The sequence below is a fragment of the Mesocricetus auratus genome, unplaced genomic scaffold, assembly GCF_017639785.1.
Source record: "Mesocricetus auratus isolate SY011 unplaced genomic scaffold, BCM_Maur_2.0 Super-Scaffold_100057, whole genome shotgun sequence".
NCBI lineage: Eukaryota > Metazoa > Chordata > Mammalia > Rodentia > Cricetidae > Mesocricetus > Mesocricetus auratus.
The window spans coordinates 584,462-607,703 of record NW_024429233.1 but is presented as its reverse complement, the minus strand read 5'-3'; positions in this window follow the sequence as shown (position 1 = coordinate 607,703).

Below are 23,242 nucleotides of genomic sequence, written 5' to 3'. Positions count from 1 at the left end.
ACCTCCTTTCCTCCTACTTCCCCCACTGCTCCTTCCATCTGCTCCTCAGAGAGGGTAAACTATCCCCTAGGAATTCTGCTACATCTGTCTCATCATCTCCTTGAGGCAGGGTCAAGTCACCTACCTACCACCCACATTCCACTAAGTCAGTTTGTGCTTTAGGGTTAGATCTTGGACCCACCGCCAGTGGCCTCATATACTGCCCTGGCTGCATCATTGTCATCTATGCTAAGGGAGAGTAGTTCAGTCTTATGCCGGTTCCCCATTTGTTATACTGGAATAAGAGATCTCTCACTAGCTCAGGTCAGCTGATTCTGTGGGTTTCCCCATCATAATCTTGCTCCTGCCACACTTACATTGCATACTAGGAGCTTAACTCAATGGTTTGCTATGCATTTCTTCCTCTGCTTCCATCTGTTTCTGTAAGAGGACTCTATCTTCTCTTGGCTTGTGGATTGTAGGCTGTGTATCTTTGGCTTTATGTCTGATATCCAGTACTTAATTACTGACTTAAGATCATTGAAGTTTCTACTGGAAAAGGTAGTAATTTCCCTATCCCCAAGCTGGCTCTCTTTTACCTGTAGCACACATCATAAAAACCAGAGGCAGATATTGGGGTTCAAACTGGAAACCGGAAAAGCAAAGATGCCAAACTATAAGAGATCTTTTACCTCAAGCAAGGTTAAGACCAAAGTGGGGTAATCCTGTTCTCAACATGACGTCAGACTGCAATGCTCTTCACCAATCCTCAGAGTGCAGAGACTATACTGAGTTCCTGCCTTATATTCCTCTCTAAATTTGGGATCAAAGACATGAGCTCTGTTTTTCTCTTTTAACTGATTCATTTTCATGTAGTCCAGGAACTCACAGACATCGATCTACCTCTGTCTTCCAAGTGCTGGGATCAAAGATATGACCACCACTGCCAGACTTCTATGGTCACCTAATGGTTTAGGTCTGTGGCTAATTAGTGGCTTAGTGTATGTGACTAACTAGTGGCTTAGCTCTACACTTTGATCTTCTGGCAAGGCTTATTTGCTAGATTACAAATAAAATATCCCTACATTTCCTCTTTTGTGTGTAAAATATAAAAGAAAGCTATAACTAATATGAGAAAAATTACATAAAATAAGTACTATAACTTTATACAATATACATAGGACATAAATGCATCAAACATTTTCTAGTCCATTTGTATTTGACAAATTCAGAGAAAATACTCCATTATCGATCCTATCTTGATGAGATCAAGTCTTTTATATAATTTACTTTCTATCATAAATTGCATTACCATAATATCTTTTATACCTCTCAACCTTATATACTTTAAAATTCTATAGTGAGTTTCCTTACTATACTTTGGCAAACAAGGCAAACTATAACTATAAGTATCTAATCTGTAATTCCCTCAGAGACGCAAGAAGGAACTAATATTAACTGAAAAAGCAACAAGTGCAAACAAGTGACTTCAAAAATTTTTTGAGAAATGAAAAAAAAATTCTAATGGTTTGGACAGTTACCCAAGAGTCCTCTGCAGAGTTGGGACATCTATTTTCAGCCTAAAGGCCTAGAATATTCGACTGACTTTTCTATGAAGCTGGTTTCTTGAAGAACTGGTCCTCCTTGTCCTGGCAAATTTTGCCAGTCACATCTCTTGTGTCCTCCCTGTCCAATTTGAACAGCATAGTGTCAGCAGTCAAGGCAAGGTCACTGTCCTGCTCAGTGGATTGCCTTTGCCACAAAGAAAGCAAACTCTGTGTGGAGTATATTCAGTGCCCATCATCTTTTCCACAGCACATTGGTACTGCCAGAAGACATGTCACTTTGTAATTTAATGTCACATTGTAATTAAAAAAAGAAACTTTTATTAAAACATCTTAAATGTCATATTCTGTGGGTGTCTGAAATGTTTACAGATATCCTGCATTTCTAAAATATATCTTTGTTTGATCTTGACAGAATGCCTAATGTGACTACAAGTATGATTGTAATAGGTGACTAGTTACTAATAATACTAATAATAATACTAATAATAAGCATTTCCTTATTATTCTATATAGTTGGTAATAACTTCCAGCACTAGAAATTTGCATTACTTTATTAAATGAGCCATGTATATACGCTGCTTTAACAAGATTAGAAACATATGTACAATATGTTTCAACAAAATAAATCTCAAATTTGAATCAATGTACAAAATTTATATACAATATACACAATCTGATCCAATGTAAAACTAATAGAACACTACAAAATAGATTCAATAATCTACATTTTAATCCTACATATATTTTTTTCTTTTTTCATTTCATAGTAGATTCAATATTCCCCCCTTTTATCCTATCATATCTATATCCCCCTTTTGCTTTTGAAAACATTAACCCTGATTCTAATCTTCATTGTTAAACTTCTTTCCTGAACATTACCAAAAACAACTTGTAACCAATCCCCCTAAACCATGACAAATATTCATAACAAAATGAATGACCAAAAGACATCCACCCTACCTCTTGTAAATGAGCACAATATATACTTAAATGTATTTTCTGAGGTCTAGGGATGACAGCAAACTTAGGGAATCAGGAAAAGAAAAATATGGGTTAACTGTCAAGTCCTGGGATTGGTAACTATATCTATGCTTGTCCAGTCTCTGCATAATGGGAAAATTAAGGGCTTGTATCAAATCTTGGCTAGAGTGGTCTGTGAGCCTGGATAATATCAGCTAGCAACCTTGTAATTGAATGGAGCAATGTATTAGAAGCTGAATCATTTCAGCTAGTCACCTCAAAATTGTTCTGAGTAGTTTCTAGTCCAAAGCCGGACTATCACTGGCATTTTTCAGCTTAGTGGTGTTATCCTATTCCCGGTGGAAGTTTTCCTTTTGGGGACTTGAAGAGTTACTATTAGGTGTTTTAATGGTTCACTGCAGAAAACTGATAGAAACTCAAACCTGAAATCATGCAGAGGAAGGTAGATGAAACCTTTCTCTAGAATAAGTTAGTTCTCTATCTGACTATTGCTATTATGACAAAATGTTAAAATACACATATATTCATCTTATAAATGTTGAGATAATATTTAGGCCTTAAGAAAAGCTTTTAAAGAGTCAATGTAAACTCAGAGGACTATGAAATTCGTGCCAATAAAGAAGTACTTAGATATTTTCATTTCTTCATTCCCATATTAGGTGGCTCTTGTGACATTAGACAGAGATTTTGAATTTTACATTAAAAAGAAATTTGATCTTTAATTTGCCTTGGACTACAAAAATACCATTTTTATTATATATTCTGTATAGAACAGTAGGAACAAACATTTGGGATAAATTTTTATATCCTTATGTGATATACCAAAAGCCCAATTTATTCTTTTTCTTGAGATACCTTTTTGGGAAGATTTAACCTTTTTCTTCCCATGTCTCATTTGTCCAGTGGTATTCAGATTCCTTAGTTGGATGCCTTTATTCTTTTGAAAATACAGAAACAAAACACTTCTACTGCCCTAATTTTGGGAAGGTAATCTTTGGCAATTTATATCTGGTCAAATGAAAAATATTTGTTGTTTTTTTTCCAGTTTTCAAATTTAAATTAGAAAAAAACCTTTTTTACATGTAAATCACAATTCCCTCTCTCTCCCCTCCTCACCTGTCCCCCACTAAACCCCTATGCCATCCCCTTTCTCATCCTCAGGAAGGGTGAGTCCTTCCATGGGGGAATCTTCGAAAGTCTGTCATATCATATGGAGCAGGGCCTAGACCCTACCACATGTGTCTAGGCTGAGACAATATACCTCTATGTAGAGTTGGCTCCCAATGTCCATTTTTATACTAGGAATAAATACTTATCCACTATCAGAAGCCCCATAGATTAACCAGACCTCCAAACTGACATCCTCGTTCAGGGTGTCTAGAACAATACTATGCTGGTTTCCCAGCATGGGGTAATTACTTAAGTCAGAGCTAGCCAGTAAGAAACAAGCAAAGGCCAACAGCTTTAATATAGCTGTTGGCCTTTTAATATAGCTGTTTAATGGGGTTGTTTATAATTGGTTAATGATCACAACCAATCTTTTTTAATGGTAAGAAGGGGAATTATGGTACGGGTATTGTTTTTCATTTATTGATACAAATTCAAGGTCAATTTTGTGATGTTTATATTTCTCCTCTTGATTAAGTATTGTGCTTATACTGATCTTTTAAAACATAATACATAATTGAATGCAGACTATAGATATTTACTTATAATAGTCAGAACTTATAGTTAGGTAAGTTAGGTTTTCTAGATATATAGAGATATATTTGAGACAGATAGATAGTCTTCAAACCTCTCAAAGACCTTCAGAAAATGGCATTTAAAATGGTTTAGGGCTTTTCTTGACAATGAGAAATGTCTGCTCCTGGCAGCACCAATTAAGTCTGAGAGGAAGAATGGCATCGAAGAAACTTGTTATGGAGTTTGCTTTAAACATGGCAAGATTAGCCATTTAGGCAATAAACTGCTCTTGTCTGTACTGCTTGACTGTTGTTGTATAATCTGGACATACAGGACCCACAGGAAAGTGACTGCTGAACTCAGTCTTACAGGGTTCCTGCTTCATGAAGAGTCTACAAGACTTTCTGCAGGACACAGAAAATTGACATACAGACTGCCAATGCAGATGGACACTTTGAAATTTCCTGCTTTGCTGAGAAGTGTTCCAAACACATTGTGGCCTATGGGCTGGAGATGGATGCCCCAACGTTACAGAGGAACTTTGGGTGACTGTCCAGGTAGCAAGATGTCTTTGTCAATCCTAGTGATTATATATTATCCTTCTGTGCTCTTTGATGGAGTTGAAGACAGATAATTATACTCTTACTTCTAACTCTTTCTCCCCTCCCCCATGCTCCTAATTAGCTTAGGAGATCTTGTCCCTTTTCCCTTCTTCAGGGAACCGTGTGTGTCTGTCTCTGTCAGGTTCCTCCTTGCTTTCTAGCTTCTCTGGTGATATGGATTGTAGGCTGGTACTCCTTTTATCTCTGTCAAAAACTCATATAAGAGTGAGTACATACTATTTTTGTCTTTTTGTGACTGGGTTACCTCACTCAGTATGGTTTCTTCTAGTGCCATTCATTTGCCTGTAAATTTCAATATTCCATTTTTGTTTCTGCTGAGGAGTAATCCATTGTGTAAATTTACCACATTTTCTCATTCAATTCTTCAATTGAGCGGTATGTATGTTGCCTCCAGGTTTTGGCAATTTTAAATAATGCTGCTATGAACATGGTTGAACAGATATCCTTGTTGTATGAATGTGCACCTTTTTGGGTCTATGACTAAGAGTGGGATTGCTGGATCTTGAGGTAGAATGATTCCCATTTTCAAAAGGAACCATTATTCTGATTTCCAAAGTGGTTGTCCAAGCTTTCACTCTCACCAAGAGTGAAGGAGTGTTCCTCTTTCTCCCTATCCTCTCTAGTATACCCTGTCATTGGTTTTTTATTTCAGCCATTCTGACAAAAGTAAGATGGTATCTCAGAGTTGTTTTGATTTGTATTTTCCTGATGGCTAAGGATGTTGAGCGCTTTCTTAAGTGTCTCTCAGCCATTGTAAACTTCTCTATTGAGAATTCTCTATTTAGTTTTGTACCCCACTTCTTAATTGGATTATTTGGTGTTTTGGATATTTGCTTCTTGAGTTCTTTGTAAATTTTGTCAGATATTGGGTGGGTGAATATATTTTCCCATTCTGTGAGCTGCCATTTTATCTTCGTGACTGTGTCCTTTGCCTAAAAATAGCTTCTCAGTTTCAGGAGGCCCAATTTATTAATTGAGGATCTCAGTGTCTGTGCTACTGCTGTTATGTTCATGAAGTGGTCTCCTGTGAGGAGCCGCCCTCGCTATCGCTATTGCCGTTAGAAGATGGCGCTGACATCTGCTGTCAGTTGGAGTTAACCGTTAGAAGATGGCGCTGACATCTGCTGTCAGTTGGAGTTAACCGTTTAAGCTGTGCCTCTCCCGTGGCGTCATCTGGGGTGATGTGCAAACCACCAATCCCGGCTCTACACGTCTCACTCGGAGCTCCTAGGCTTATATAAGGGGCTGGGTTTCTTAGCTTGGGGTCTCCCTCTAAGAAGCTGATCATCTATCTCTCAAGATGCATTAAAGCTTTACTGCAGAAGGATCCGAGTGTTCTGCGTCGTTCTTGCTGGCGAGACGGTAGCGCGGGACATCTGGTGCCGAAACCCGGGAACTCTTCAACATCGCCGGCGCCGCGGGAGACCCCTCGGAAGACGGGGCGGATTCAGAACTGCAGGGACGTAAGTTCAGAGAGGTATGCTTTATCCTGAATACCCCCTTTCTCGACTTTGGCCTTAGTTTGTCATCACCGTGGGACGGGTCAGTGGAGGCTTTGGTGCTAGTCCTGTTTGTCCTTCTCCTTCATCGTGGCTGGTGCTGACAGAACGGTGCTGTCAGTCTGGTGCTGTCAGTCTGGTGCTGTCAGTCTGGTGCTGTCATTCTGGTGCTGTCAGTCTGGTAACGGAGTTGAGCGCCGTTTTTAGATAAGCCGCTAGCGCGATGGGGTTGTCACAGTCAGTGGTTACTGCCCTACAGACTGTGCTAAAACAAAGAGATCTTAAAATTGCACCACGAACACTTCAAAATTTTGTGAAGGAGGTAGATAGAGTGGCACCATGGTATGCTTGTTCCGGGTCCCTCACTGTGGCCTCATGGAACAAGCTAGGTAAAGAACTAGACAGGAAGCATGCAGAAGGAGATCTCCACTTAGGTACCAAAGCCATTTGGAAGCTAGTTAAAAACTGCTTGGAGGATGAGGCCTGTCACCCTGCTATAATAGAAAGTCAGGGAACCTTAGAGGAAGTTCAGGATAGCATGTCAGAAACTGAACGGAGTGAGAGAATGGGAGCTCGCAAAAGGAAAGACATGTCTAAGAAAAAAGGCCCTCCCCGAGAAGTTAAGAAAGGGGGAGAGAAAGAAGGGAGTGATCATTCACCCCCTAACAAATCTAAGAAAAAGAAAAAGCCAGAATCTAGCCTATACCCTACAGTAGAGCTAGAAGCCTTGGAGCTAGATAATTCTGATTCTGACACTCTGTATTCTAGCGAAGAAGGTGGTCTAGAGGAGGAGGTGGCACGGTATGAGGAAGAAAGATATCACCCTGATAGACACCGGCCACTGAAAACAAAAATGAATGTGAGGCCACCGCCTATAAATCCGGCGGGCTCACGCCCCTCAGCGCCTCCGCAGTATGAGCTTCGGCTGAATACTGGTACTGACTCCTTTTTACCTTTAGAGGAACGGAGAAAAATACAAATGGCTTTTCCAGTATTCGAGAATGTGGAAGGCAGAAGAGTACATACCCCTGTAGATTACAATCAAATCAAAGAATTGGCCGAATCCGTTCGTAATTATGGGGTCAATGCTAACTTTACCACATTACAGGTGGAAAGGCTTGCTAATTTTGCCATGACTCCCACTGACTGGCAGACGACAGTGAAAGCAGTGCTTCCCAACATGGGACAATACATGGAATGGAAAGCTCTCTGGTATGATGCAGCCCAGGCACAAGCTAGAGTTAATGCCACAGCTGAAGATGAGAATCAGAGGCAGTGGACATTTGAAATGCTGACAGGTCAGGGTCAACATGCCCTTAATCAAACCAACTACATCTGGGGTGTCTATGGTCAGGTGTCGGCCGCCGCTATTAAAGCATGGAAGGCCCTCACAAAAGGGAGAGTCCAGTGGACACCTTACAAAGATTGTCCAAGGACCCCAAGAGCCATTTTCAGACTTTGTGGCCAGAATGACAGAGGCCGCCAGTCGCATCTTTGGTGATTCAGAACAAGCTATGCCCCTGATTGAGCAACTTGTCTATGAACAAGCAACCCAGGAATGTCGAGCGGCTATCGCCCCTCGCAAAAGCAAAGGTTTACAAGATTGGCTCAGAGTGTGCAGGGAGCTGGGGGGACCCCTAACCAATGCAGGACTAGCTGCCGCCATTTTACAAACGCACAGGTATAGAGATTTATCTAGTCGAAAAGCTTGTTTTAATTGTGGGAGAATGGGGCACCTTAAGAAAGATTGTCAAGCCCCTGAAAGAACAAGAGAATCGAAGCTTTGCCATCGTTGTGGTAAAGGTTATCATAGGGCTAGCGAATGCAGGTCAGTCCGGGATGTAAAAGGGAGGCTTCTGCCCCCTATTGAAGAACCCAAGGTACCCCAATCAAAAAACGGGTCACGGGGCCCGTGGTCCCAGGGCCCTCAGAAATATGGGAACCAATTTCAGAAAAGCAATCAAGAGGAAGTAGAGGTTTCCGAGGAACCCCCGGAATGGACTTGCGTGCCGCCTCCGACTTCTTACTCATGCCCCAAATGAATGTTCAACCGGTCCCAGTCCATTCCCCTGGACCTTTGCCCCCTGCCACCATTGGGCTTATTCTGGGCCGTGGCTCCTTAACTTTACAGGGACTCATTATATATCCTGGAATTGTTGACCCGTATCATAAAGAGGAGATTCAAGTTCTCTGTTCTAGCCCTCGGGGTGTATTTTCTATAAAGCAGGGAGATAGAATTGCACAACTGGTGTTGCTGCCCTCCCTCGGGGATGGAGAAACCTACACTTTACAAAAAAGGGCTATGGGATCTTCTGGAAGTGATTCAGCCTATCTGGCTATACCCCTAAATGAGAGACCTACAATAAAATTGTTAATTAATGGAAAAGAATTTGAAGGGATAATGGATACGGGAGCAGACAAAAGCATTATTTCACTCCATTGGTGGCCGAAGTCTTGGCCCACTGTTGTTTCATCTCATTCTCTACAAGGTCTTGGATACCAGTCCTCTCCTGCCATCAGTGCCTCAGCCTTAACCTGGCGGAATGCTGAGGGCAAACAGGGATGTTTTACCCCCTATGTGTTGCCACTCCCTGTAAATTTATGGGGACGGGATGTGTTACAAGCCATGGGCATGACCCTAACTAATGAATACTCCACCCAGGCATCAGCCATTATGGCAAAGATGGGGTATACAAACGGTAGAGGCTTGGGTAGGCAAGAACAAGGCAGAATAAAACCCATTACGCAACACGGAAATCGGGGTAGAAAAGGACTGGGTTTTATTTAGGGGCCGTTGAGGCTTCACGACCCATACCATGGAAAACAGAGGAGCCGTTATGGGACTCTCAATGGCCTCTATCCTCTGAAAAATTAGAGGCTGTCACAAGATTAGTGCAAGAACAGGAACGGCTGGGGCATCTAGAGCCTTCTACCTCCCCATGGAATACACCAATTTTTGTTATTAAGAAGAAATCTGGGAAGTGGAGATTACTCCATGACCTGCGGGCCATTAACAATCAGATGCATCTTTTTGGCCCTGTTCAAAGAGGCCTTCCTTTGCTTTCTGCACTTCCTCAAGATTGGAAGCTTATTATTATAGATATTAAGGATTGTTTCTTCTCTATTCCACTTTACCCACGGGATAGACCAAGGTTTGCCTTCACTATCCCTTCTCTTAATCATATGGAACCAGACAAGAGATTTCAGTGGAAGGTACTGCCGCAAGGCATGGCCAATAGCCCAACAATATGTCAGCTGTATGTGCAGGAGGCTTTGGAGCCAATTAGGAAGCAATTTACATCTTTAATCGTTATCCATTATATGGACGATATTCTTATTTGTCACAAAGAGTTAGATGTTTTACAAAAGGCTTTCCCCATGCTGGTGGCTGAATTAAAACAGTGGGGATTAGAGATTGCCTCAGAAAAGGTTCAAATTGCAGATACAGGCCTCTTTTTGGGCTCAATGATTACTCCCAAAAATATAGTTCCTCAGAAAATAGAAATTCGCAAAGACCACTTACAAACATTAAATGATTTTCAGAAACTTCTGGGAGATATAAATTGGTTGAGGCCCTTTTTAAAAATTCCATCTGCTGATCTAAAACCCCTCTTCGATCTCCTGGAGGGTGAGCCTCATATCTCCTCACCCAGAAAATTTACCCCTGCTGCCCACCGAGCCTTACAGATGGTGGAAGAGGCCTTACAGGAAGCACAATTACAACGTATTGAGGAGTCACTACCTTTTAATCTGTGTGTTTTTAAGACAGCTCAATTGCCAACTGCAGTCCTGTGGCAACATGGACCATTACTTTGGATTCATCCAAATGCTTCCCCTGCTAAGATTATTGACTGGTACCCTGATGCTGTTGCACAGCTCGCGCTTCGCGGAATAAAAGCAGCTGTTACACATTTTGGCAGGGATCCTGATTCCTTGATTGTGCCTTATACTGCTGCACAAGTTCAGACCTTGGCAGCCACATCTAGTGATTGGGCAGTTTTAGTTACTTCCTTTTCAGGACAAATTGATAATCATTTTCCAAAGCATCCAATTTTACAGTTTGCCCTAAACCAGGCTATAGTGTTTCCACAAGTGACAGCTAAAGACCCACTCCCAGATGGGACTGTGGTGTACACTGATGGATCAAAAACTGGTATGGGAGCTTATGTGGTCAAGGATAGGGTTATATCTAAACAATATAATGAAACTTCACCTCAAGTTGTAGAATGTCTGATAGTACTGGAGGTTCTTGAGGCTTTTCCAGGACCCCTCAATATTGTATCAGATTCCTCTTATGTGGTTAATGCAGTTAATCTCCTTGAGATAGCTGGAATAATAAGATCCTCCAGCAGAGTTGCTAACATCTTTCAAAAGATACAAGCTGCCTTGTTAAATAGGAGATTTCCTGTTTTCATTACCCATGTCTGAGCACATTCTGGACTCCCAGGTCCCATGTCCTTAGGGAATGACTTAGCGGACAAGGCTACAAAGCTGGTGGCCACTGCCTTGTCTACCCATGCACAAGCAGCAAAAGAATTCCATCAGCGCTTTCATGTGACGGCTGAGACCTTGCGCCGTCGTTTTGCTCTATCCAGGAAAGAGGCTAGGGAAATTGTTACTCAATGCCAGAATTGCTGCGAATTCTTACCTACTCCCCACATGGGAATAAACCCACGTGGCATTAGACCATTGCAGATGTGGCAGATGGATGTTACTCATATTCCCTCTTTTGGAAGGCTTCAATATGTTCATGTTTCTGTTGACACCTGTTCTGGCGTAATGTTCGCCACACCCCTAACAGGGGAAAAGGCCTCATATGTGATTCAACATTGCCTTGAGGCCTGGAGTGCTTGGGGAAAACCCAGAATTTTAAAAACAGACAATGGACCAGCATATACCTCTCAAAAATTCCGACAGTTTTGTCGGCAAATGGATGTTACCCATCTAACTGGCCTACCTTATAACCCTCAAGGACAGGGCATTGTGGAACGTGCCCATCGTACACTCAAATCATATCTGATTAAACAAAAGGGGAGTATTGAGGATGTTCTACCCTCGGTACCAAGAGTTGCTGTATCCATGGCACTTTTTACCCTTAATTTCTTGAACTCTGATGCCCAAGGCCACACTGCGGCCGATCGCCACAGTTTAGAGCCTGATAGGCCAAAAGAAATGGTAAAATGGAAAGATGTCTTGACTGATCTCTGGAAAGGCCCGGATCCTATTCTTATAAGATCCAGGGGAGCTGTGTGTGTTTTTCCACAGGAGGAAGAAAACCCCCTGTGGATCCCTGAAAGACTCACTCGAAGAGCTCCTTCACAACTCCAGAATAAGAAGGATGGAGGCCAAGTGGGTGATGAAGACTCTCCTACTCGGGATGATGGTTCCTAGTATGATGGGAGAGTTACGGTGGGCCATCATGTCTACCTTCCCCCTACCGATGCCAGTGATGCAGAATGCCCAGGTGTTCCCTAGATTTTTCACAACTAATAGAGAGTTGGGGTTTGCCTTTTTGCCTTTAGATCCTCAGATACAGAGTTTTCAGGATGAGAGAACCTTGTCATTAGTAGGAAGCTTGTGCTTTACTGTGATTTCTTCATTAAAGGATAATTTTATTCATATGGATCCAGAAAGATCTAATGCTAATCCTTTTGAATTAATGGAAGCTGTACTGATCTTTCTCCTATGATAGTGAGAAGGGACAGATTACTTTTGATTGGAAAGGGGCATTTGGCTTAGGCAACAGTCTGAGTGAGGGACAGAGCTATGGATCATCTGATTGGTCCTCCTCCAATGTTAAGTATACCCCTTTTAAGAGAACTAATTATTCAGCTGCCCTTTATTTGGGTTGTGAGTAATGATACCTTAGGTAAGAATCAGAAAGAAATAAATTGCTCTGCTTAGAATTGTTTTTATGCATTATGCTGGGATGCTATTAAGCACCCTTTTGCTTTGGTAATGCGCATGCCTCGATTTGTTCCAGTTCCTGTTGAGACGCCAAGTAATTTGAGTTTGTTTAGGGAAAAGCGAGATTTTTGGGATCTCTGCTATTATTGTGGGCCTGATAGCCACCGCCGCGGTTACTGCTTCGGTTACCGCCTCGGCCCTTGCACTTTCTGCCACTGTGCAGACAACTCAAACCATTAATGAACTATAGGCCACTGTGACCATGGTCCTAGATAAACAGGCCACTGCCAATTCTCAGATACAAGGAGGCCTGATGTTGGTAAACCAACAGATTAATTTGGTTCAGGAACAATTGGATATATTGTGGCAGATGGCCCAATTGGGATGTGAACAAAAGTTGCCTGGCCTTTGTGTCACTTCAGTACAATATGAGAATTTTACAAGAGCAGCTAACCTGTCACAAGCTCTGTCTCAACATTTATTACAGAATTGGACTTTTGAGTTTGAGCAGACACTCCGTGAGTTGAGAATGGCGATCCTGCAAGTGAATTCGACGCATCTGGATCTTTCTCTGATGGAAGGCCTCTCCTCCTGGATTTCATCTGCATTTTCTTATTTTAAGGAATGGGTGGGGGTAGGATCATTTAGCCTAGTTCTCTGCTGTGGAATAGTGTTGATGCTTTGGATGGTGTGTAAGCTCAGAGCCCAAACAAAAGAGACAAAGTGGTGGTGGCACAAGCACTTGCTGCCTTAGAACACGGAGCCTCCCCTGACATTTGGTTAACCATGTTAAAGCAATAGGTCGCTGGCCTCCCAGCTCTTGCACCCCACGAGGCTAGTCTCATTGCACGGGATAGAGTGGGTAGGCTTCAGCAGCCCAAGGAGTTGCAAGGCTAAACACTGCACAGGAGAGGTCTGCGGTATAACGACTTTCTCCTGGGAGATAAGTCATCTTGCATGAAGGTTCTATGTCATGATCTCCTTCCCCCAGAAAAACGACATCGGACTGGTCAGGGCTCTCTCTGGGGATAAGACCCTGGAGAGGAGCTTTGTACATGTTCCGAATTTGCACATGGGGATTTGACCTCTATCTCCACTCCAAAGTTGTGGGTGTCCTATTGCTTCAAAAATAAATGAATAGGGGGAGAAAAATAAATGAATAGGGGGAGATGTGAGGAGCCGCCCTCGCTATCGCTATTGCCGTTAGAAGATGGCGCTGACATCTGCTGTCAGTTGGAGTTAACCGTTAGAAGATGGCGCTGACATCTGCTGTCAGTTGGAGTTAACCGTTTAAGCTGTGCCTCTCCCGTGGCGTCATCTGGGGTGATGTGCAAACCACCAATCCCGGCTCTACACGTCTCACTCGGAGCTCCTAGGCTTATATAAGGGGCTGGGTTTCTTAGCTTGGGGTCTCCCTCTAAGAAGCTGATCATCTATCTCTCAAGATGCATTAAAGCTTTACTGCAGAAGGATCCGAGTGTTCTGCGTCGTTCTTGCTGGCGAGACGGTAGCGCGGGACAGTCTCCTGTACCAATTCATTCTAGGGTACTACCTACTTTGTATTCTAAGAGGTTCGATGTGGTTGGATTTATTATGAGGTGTTTGATCCATTTGGATTTAAGCTTGGTGCAAGGTGATAGATATGCATCTCTCTGCAGTATTCTACATACCAGCATCCATTTGTTTAAGATACATTCTTTTTTCCATTGTATAATTTTAGCTTTGTCAAAACTCCAGCATTCATAGGTATGTGGGTCAATATCAGGGTGTTCAATTCAATTTCATTAATCCACCTGTCTGTTTTTTGGCCAATACCAAGCTTTTCTCAGGACTGTAACTCTAGTCAGAGATAGTGATACCTCCTGAATTTCTGTTATTGTACTAGGTTGTTTTTGCTATCCTGTTTTTTTTGTTTTGGTTGTTTTTCCTCATAAATTTGAGAAATTTTCTTTCAAGGTCTGTGGACAATTCACCTGGGATTTTGATAGGGATTGCATTGAATCCTTATACTGCTATTGGTAAGGTTCCCATTTTTACTATATTTATCCTACCTATTAAAGTGCATGGGAGATTTTTTCCATTTTCTGTTATCTTCTTTAATTTTTTTCTTTAGAGACTTAAAGTTCTTGCTTGTCATCATATTTGATGAACTGTTATATCTTCTAATTCTGAGGTCTCTCGTTCAAATATGATCCTCATCAATTTTGAATTATGTTTTTCCTGAAATGTCATTTATTTTATATTATCCAGATCAATATGGTTTCTTATGATAGGTATTAGGGACTTTATTTGCACTAGGAAGGTGTTTTCTGCATGATGACAGATGTAACAGATCCACATTGACATGGGGACATTTAATAGGTCCTTAAGATGTTTACCAATGACAAAGGGTTACCTTCAATATCCCTTTTTGATGTACATTCATTTCTCCAATGCATGTCTTTGCCATACCTTCTGCACAATCCAGAAGAATGAAGTTTTGGATTATGTTTAGAAAAAAACATTGTTTCTAGGAATGTCCTATTTTATAATCCCTTTTAAAATGACCTTGTTTGCAACAATTGAAACACTTAACACTTTGAGTTTTCTTCAAATCTCTGGAAATCAACTCTCCTATCTAAGAATCATCATGGTCATGCGAGTTAATATTGACTGCATCTCAGATCCATTCCTCCTAGGGTATTGATCTTGCCTTTAACATCTTATTATCTTTCTGCATTGAGCAATTGCATTTTCAAAAGTCAGAGATTCAATTATTAGTTGTCTGGCTCCTGAATTTGGTGTAATATTGTTTACTGCTAAAAATCAATCTTTGTAATAAATCCATGAAGTGGATCCCAGTCTGACAATTGTGGAGTTATCATAAGACCTAATCAGGCCCCATGAATAAGGGTATCAGTTAGGGTCTGGGCAGTGGAACTAGGATTTGTCTCTCATGCACAAATGGACTTTCTGCCCCATTGCCTTTGGAGGAATACTCTCTCAACCTAAATACATGAGGGAGTGCCTAGGTCCTGCTGCAAATGATGTGACAAACTTTGATGATTTCCCCATTGGAGGCTTCATCCTTCCTGAGGAGTTGATGGTTGTGGGATGGGGATGGTGGTGTGAATGGGAGCGTGGTATGGAGAGGTAACTGGAATTACTTTGTAAAATAAGATTTTTAATTTAAATGAAAATTAATTTTAAAAAGCCACAAAAAGTCCTTTTGGGCCCTGTATAACTTTAGTAAATGACTCAATTATTTTTGTTGCCTACTTCTCCAATACTGTCCCAACATTCATAGTTGGTACATGGCATAAAGACAGGGAGTTGTTATCACACAGACATTGCCTTTCTCTGGTAGAATAATCTTATCCAAGAGGTTGATCATGGGAGAATTCCATACCACTATCTCTCCTGCCTTGTTCATTAGTCTTACCTTTTTCTCTGAACCCTGTACTCCATTTTAATTGTGGAGCAGGATCTAGAACAGCTTTAACCAAGCCTATCCATTCTTTAGTGTTATTTCTATTATAAACTGACCATGAGTTTAATATCTGCTTTACAAATGGTGAATGCATACCATATGAGATTGTCACTTCCTTGAATCTCCTTAACCTAACATTGACACAAGAGTCCTCAGGAGTCCTATTAGTTCTTATAGAGCCTATATCATTTTGCAATTCCTGTAAGGTCACTGAATATATTAAGTTTGTTTGTTTAAAAACATTAGGCTGTTTCTCTGTACCCTTATGGTGCAATGCTGAAATTGGTTTGTCATTAAATTTTCTCTGTCTGGATCTCTATATCTGTATGATCTCTTTTACTAAGTTTTTCTAAAATTTGTATCTTAGCACCAATTTTAACCAAGATTTTTAGTGATAAAGCAAATGTGATAAAACTGATAATGTGCATAACTGGCATTACATAAGACCCATCTAAATTAGTTATCCCTTATGTAATTGTTCTATTTTCAAATTGTCCAGCATAGTATTACACAGAGAATAAAATCCCTCCATTGTAATATTTAATCCCATTTTATAGTTTAGGAAAAAACTCTGTCTTTTAACTAATTCATTCATTTAAGAATTCCCAATTGCCTTACCAAATCTGAAAACAATGTCAGTGAATTGTGAGGTATAGTATGTCTAATCAGAGAACCAGCATGAGAGTGTTAGCCAGAGAAGAGTGGCTATAGGGAGAGACTAAAATCCTCAGTGATGGAGAGGGAGAGAGAGGAGAGAGAGAGAGGAGAGAGAGAGAGAGAGAGAGAGAGAGAGAGAGAGAGAGAGAGAGAGAGAGAGAGAGAGAGAGAGAGAGAGAGAGAGAGAAAGACTGCACATGGTACATGGTATTGTGTGGAAAAACACATGTGGCAGGAGTAGCCTGAATGCAGAGCAGCTATTCTAAAGCAGATAAGTTCTGTGGCATTTGGGCATTTGGAGCCCGGATGCTTCTGGAGATTGGGTGACATTTGGGAACTGTAATAGTGAGGCTATAGCAGGGACATTTCTAACTAGCTTAGAGGCCTGGCAATAACAAGAAAACCTAACCATTTGGGCAGTGAATCTAGCAGGATTCCTGCATGCAGTTATAACTGTGCCACTAGCTGCAAAGCCATAGGTAAGTGTTTTTTTGTGTGAATTTGTATCTCAAAAGTAGGTTGCCAGTTGTAGAATGAATAATAAAAACACAGAGATGGATATTGGGGTACAAGCTGAAAATCAGTAAGGCAAATCAACCAAGCCATTAGAGAGTTCTCACCTAAGAAAGGCTAAAACAAAAGAGGAGAGATCCTGTCCTCAGAGAGACTGCAGACCATAGTGCTGTCCACCAGACCTCAGAATGCACTGAGACTACACTGAGCAATTGCCTTATATTCCTTTCTAGTGCTGGATCAAAGGCATGAGCTCTGTTTCTCTTTTAGTTTAATTCATTCTCATGTAGTCTAGGTTGGCCTTGAATTCACAGAGATCCATCTGCCTCTGTCCGACAAGTGCTGGGAATAAAGTTCTGGTCACCCCTGCCTGTTCTATGGCTAAATAAAGGCTTAGGTGTGTGGCTAACTACTGGATTCGTTCTACATTCTGGTCTTCAGGCAACCTTTATTTGTTAGATTATGGACAAAGTATCTCTAGAGTTACCAACCTCTCTTGCCAGAGTTATATACTTAGGAAGGTCTTGGAAACAACACTGAACACTTTTATCACCAAAGCCTACTACTTGCTCAGCATCCACCTTGGTTTGTATGTATTTCCAATGATTACACAACAGCCACAGCAGATTGGCCAACCATTCAGCAAAAGATGACTTCATGAAACATAGTTGCTACATTCTGTACAGACTTAACAATAGCTCTTGCTAAAATTAACTGGTGCTAATACTGCTGTCAGGAAGTGAAAGAAAAAAAGCATTCCAAGATAGATTCAAAACACCAAGATGCAGCGATATTTGAGATGCAGCAACTTCTTTGTGAGTTTTATTGAGTTTGTCCCACAAGGGCATTAATCTCCGACATAAGGAAATTATTTGCTATACACTGCTTCTATGTGGCATTATCTGACAGCAGCTATTCTTTTTTGTTTTTCTTGTTGTTGTTGTTGTTTGTTGTTTTTTCCATATATTTTATTTATCTTTTTACACATGTCACTCTCAGTTCCCTCTCACTCCCTTCCTCCCCCACCTCCCAGTCCTCCCAACCCCTCACCCCCACTCCAACCACCTCTGCTCCCCAGGGAGGGCAAGGGCTTCCATAAGGGATTTTCAGAGTCTGTCACATTATCCAGGGAAGGGCCTATGTTCTTCCCCATGTGTCCAGGCTGGGAGAGCACCCCTCCAAGTGGTATGGGTTCCCAGAGTCCATCTGTATGCCAGGAATAAAAACAGCAGTTATTCTTAATATACCATTAGCAAGTCTCTTGGTTTTAGCTCCTATTTCCTTTCGGGGATTTGGTGATTAGAAATTGTGCAATATCACAAACTTGGTTTGAAATTTCCATTTTCCAATCTTCTCAAATCATGAACTGTTGGATGTAGAATGTTTTTAAATGGTTTACTTTAAACAGCTGACCAAAACGATGAGGAATGTATATAAGAAGAGCAGTGGGCTTTTTATATTTCCCGACTTTTAAAAATACCTCAGCTGCCTTTGTTCAGAAGACTGTCTTTAATTGTTCCAGGACTTTCTCTTCTGGCCTCTCTTAGTGGCAGTGACAGGTTCTTCTGACTGCAAACCTCTTCCAGGGGACACTTTTATTCGAACAGCCTGAGTCAGCTACCAAAAGCAATGGCAGCATGCTGTGGGAGGCCTTTTTGTGTATGTTCCCTCTCTTCAATGAAGCAAAACATGATGGGAATAAGCTTCTAGATGCTTTAAATAATCTGGTCTGGAAAGGTTGTCATTATGAGCAACGGAAATAAAAGTCCTTTGAAGAGTTGAAACTTCATTGTGTCAGAGCTAGAAAATATTATGCATGGTACAAGAGCAGTCATTCTGGAAAGTGACCTTGTCCCTTCAGAAAATGCTTGTTAACAGAAATTATTTCTCCCAATATTCAACCCTCCCATTTTTTAACGTTTAGTGACCCCAGGAGGCCCTTAGCCTTTCTGTCCCCTGTGAAATCTGATAGTGATTTCCAACATTATCATTTGTTTCCATAGTTTTCTTCTTGCACATAGAATGCTGATAGAAACTATTACGAAATAACAGCAATAGCATACAGTTCTCCTTAAAAGAAGGGGTGGAGTGTTCATGTTTTCTGATAGAAACTTCTCGGGGGACTGTGACATTCTCTTCCAGTGACTGCTAGGTTTGATGTGACAGTAGTGTTCTCTCCCAACCACTGTTGATTCTGAGCCTTATTTTCTCATTCAATCTTCAAAGACTGTAGAAGTGAACTTCCAAAGGTTGATCTGTTTCCCAGTATATTAAAAAGTGTCCTTGCAGCACTTCTGACCCTGTCCCCAACAAGTTCATAGCCTCACACTATTGCTTTCTGAAATGAACCTGACTTCACATCCTGAACAATTAACCACCTTTTCCCTGTACTTTCTCACATGCCTTTCATTGCTTCATTTATACATTATTTTGTTTGTTAAAATTTGGTTTATCTTATATGTATCAATGTTTTCCCCAAATGCATGTCTGCGCACTTAGTATGCTAATTGCCAAAATAGACTTGAGGATGATGTGACATCTCCTGGAACTAAATTTACAGAAAAATTTAAAGCATCTCATGAAGTTTGGGAATCAAATCCTGGTTCCTTGCCAGGGTAGTAAGTGCTCTTAACCACTGAGCTATCTCTCCAGGCTTGATGATAAACTGCATTTAAATTAATTCATCATTTTCCATTTTAGTTTTGCCTGCCCCACTTCTGACTTTAAGAAATAATCATTTTAACTATCTATTCATTGATCATTCTTCAGACATCAATTCATCACTTCCTCTAATGCATAATCAATTCATTTGTAAACAGTTTGCTATGCCTTTGGTCTGTTACCTTCAACAATCTATTTTCCTGACTTGAAAGTATATTATAGATAAAGAGTACTGAATATTTCTTGAATACTTCCCAAAGAAGTCTTTAGAGATTCAATCACTTCTCATCTAATTGGTTACATTTTCCTTTCTTTTATTTATAGATTTCTTAACTTTGCCTTTAAGTGGGAAAACTGACTTGCAGCCTAGGAATAGGAGGGGGGAGAGAAGCATCCTGAATAAAGTTGAGATTTTCACCAAAAAGATGGCTGCTGAAGCAGAAAGGGTCATAATTCAGCTTCAGAGAGCTTTGCTAAGGCTAGAGCCATTGTTCTGAATTGGTAGTGAGCAGATATTTTAGATGAACTGGAATGCCTTCTGAGCTTTTTGCTGTCAGACTGTGGGAATGATTTAGAGTCCATACCCCAAAGCAAGCAATATTCTCAGGCAACTCACACACATTCTGAAGACCAGCTGGGCTCCTACTGGATGAGGGGAAGCTGATTCTCAATTGGCATAAATTCAGTGTTACAGTGAAGCATGAAGGATGAAAGCCTCAGTTCACAGAACCAATAAATTCCTTCTCACTTCAGTCATCAGGTTACCTCTCCTCACTTGACAGCTTAGGCACCTTCTGTATGGGAGCCCATCTCATTTCTGGGACATTTTGATTATTAGGAATCTCTGTTATAATTCTTCATTTGTTAAATGTATTGAATTTCTCACTGAATGCTTAAGTTTGTACTCAATGTTTCCAGTCTTCAGATAAAGCTCACTGTCCCCATCAGACCTTTGCAGGTCTCCATAAGTAGTGACGATCTCTGTGTTAGCTTCTTATGGCATTGGGATTACCTATTATAACATCTTCAGTTAGAATGAAATACCATGCCAAATACCAAAATATGTTTGGAAATACATACCATTGCTCATGGTATTTCCTCATTTTAAATTTATGCTATTATGCTATTATTGGCTTCAGGACCCAGAACAAGTCCTGATGAAATTAGCCTGAAATACTTGTTCTTGAACATGTGACCCAACTAATAAAAAAGGAAGAAAGGCTGTCTTCAAGGTTATCTGTTGGTTAGCACACATACATGTGACAGAAGATGTTTGGACACTAATTAAACTCATGGCAAAAGTCAAGGCAAATTATGACAACATTTTACTGATCACTTGTCCAAATGCCGTGTCAGCCAGTGTATGCTACATCTCCATCTCAGTCTGACTTCACCCAGTCATACCCTCTCCCTGCTGCTCTGTTACATCACGCCCCCTCATGGTCACAATGCTGCTCTGAGATGTTGATGCATTGGTAAACACATTAACTCTTAACATTAGGCAACTCTACCCATCAATGCATTTGAAGAGTAAAGGAGATATCAGTTGCATATGACATAATTTAGTCTTTACAGGAACAGAGCTGCAGCTACATATGTCTCATGCAGTCACCTCTTTTCTCTTCAGTTTTGCTTTCTAGCTCTAGCTCTTAACTCTCCATGAACTCGAGGGGCTGTCATGTGTGCCTAAACATGTGCTTTCCATCTGCAATATCCTCCTGACCTCACACATGACTACATAATATCCTTGGCATCTCAGATGAGAGGCTGCCCTATCAAAAGTCCTTGTCTGTCCCCAAGTGGGGCTAGGGAATTTCACTTTATGTTATCTATGAGCACCGTGTTCTTCAATCACAGCATTGAACCCTCTATGAAGAATGCAATGTCTACCTTTCTTATTTTCATTTTATGGATAAGAATTCCATTCTCCAGTTCCTAGGACATGGATTCTGAATGAAGGAGTACATAGGATTAACACATTGTGAATTAGTGCTCAACAGGGCATGTGCTAAACACCTCTTGAGTTACTCTTCGTTAATTCTTGATTTAGATAAGAAAACATTAAGAGAGAGGCTTTGAGTTGCCCAAAATTATATGCTGATTGAAATTAATTAGAGTGAATCTAGCACCAAATCCTTACTTGTTCTTGGTGCCAGACTGTGTGTACAATGAATTCATCAAACCTCATCAACCTAGGTGCACTTGCAGTTTACCGAGTTATTGTACTCTCATGTGGTTTGAGAAGTTTTTATTACACTTCTTTATTATATATTTAAATTAGAAACAAGCTTGCTTCCCATGTTAGTCCCAGCTCCCCCTCCCTCTGCTCCACACACACTCCCCACCGCCAGCTACACCACCCACACCCGCAGTCCCACACCCAATCCCCACTCCATTTTTAAACCACTTCTGAAATGTTTGGTCCCATATGGATTCTTGGTACTCAGATTTCATTATGCACACAGGAGTTAAATTCAAACTCCCCAGAGTTTTGAAATTTCCTCTATCATTAGTTAAATAGACTCGTATTCCCATGTGCTTTCTGTCCCAGTAATCCCTTGCTTCACTGCTTTTTATGACTTAGTATTTTTTTCAGTGTTTTGCAATTTGAAAACATTTTATCAGCTGCATGGCTTGCACAGGTGTATCATTACCTAGGAACATACTATGGGGAATGCTTTTTTAAACCTCCCTTTCTGACAATAAACTTCATTTGATTATAGTCATAAAAAAGCTAACTCTGCTAAAAGTCATCATTTCTTCGGATAAGCTGGCATTTGTTCTGCTGTTTCTATATAGTAAGTTTTTAAAAATAAATTATATACAACAAATCTATGTATGTAGGCAGTTTATGTCAGGAGTTTCTACTTTCCTACTATGTGACCAAGAGGAGACAAAATCGAGGGCTACTGTGTTTGTATCCTAACTCACTGAAAGCTATCAAGTTTTATGTGTAAATTTAACAACATCTAAACATCAGCTTGACCACATGTCAGGAAGAAATAGCAGTAATATGTATACTGAGTGGTTTATATAAATGTATATATATTTGTTTGCTCTATATCTGAGGAATTTTAGTAAAATTGTGTTTATATAACTGATGTATATGTAATGTTCCAAATGAAAGTTTAAACATTTATTTATATACTTAATATATGAGTGTTTATATGCATTTGTTGGTTATACCAGTGGAGATCAAGGACAATTTTGAGAATCACTTTTGTCCTTCCATTATGTTCTTCCTGTCATCAAACTAGGGTAATCTGGTTTGAGAGCATATACCAACACTTGCTAATCCTGATCAATCTTGCTGACCTCAAGATAGATGTTTCTGAAATCTCTGGAATGTAGTTACATTATATTTCATCATATTACATTTGATAACCGTAAAGATGACCCCTAGGCTTTTCATTGTTCATTTATTCAGAAAATAAATATGTACAATAACTCCCTTCTGGCCCCAACACAGAATGTAAGTATAAGCAATTTAAGGGAACTTTAAGTAAAGAAAAAGTGTTATGATTATAGTGTATCCCAGTGGCTAAAGAATGAGGAAATAAGGGCTTATAGTTAATTAGTGATGGATGATATTAGTTAAGTTAATTATATTATTTACCACATTTTTGTTATGGTTTCATATCACACAGATAGGAAATTATAGCAAACAAAACTACTAGAATTTTCTGTTGAGAAGGTTGTATA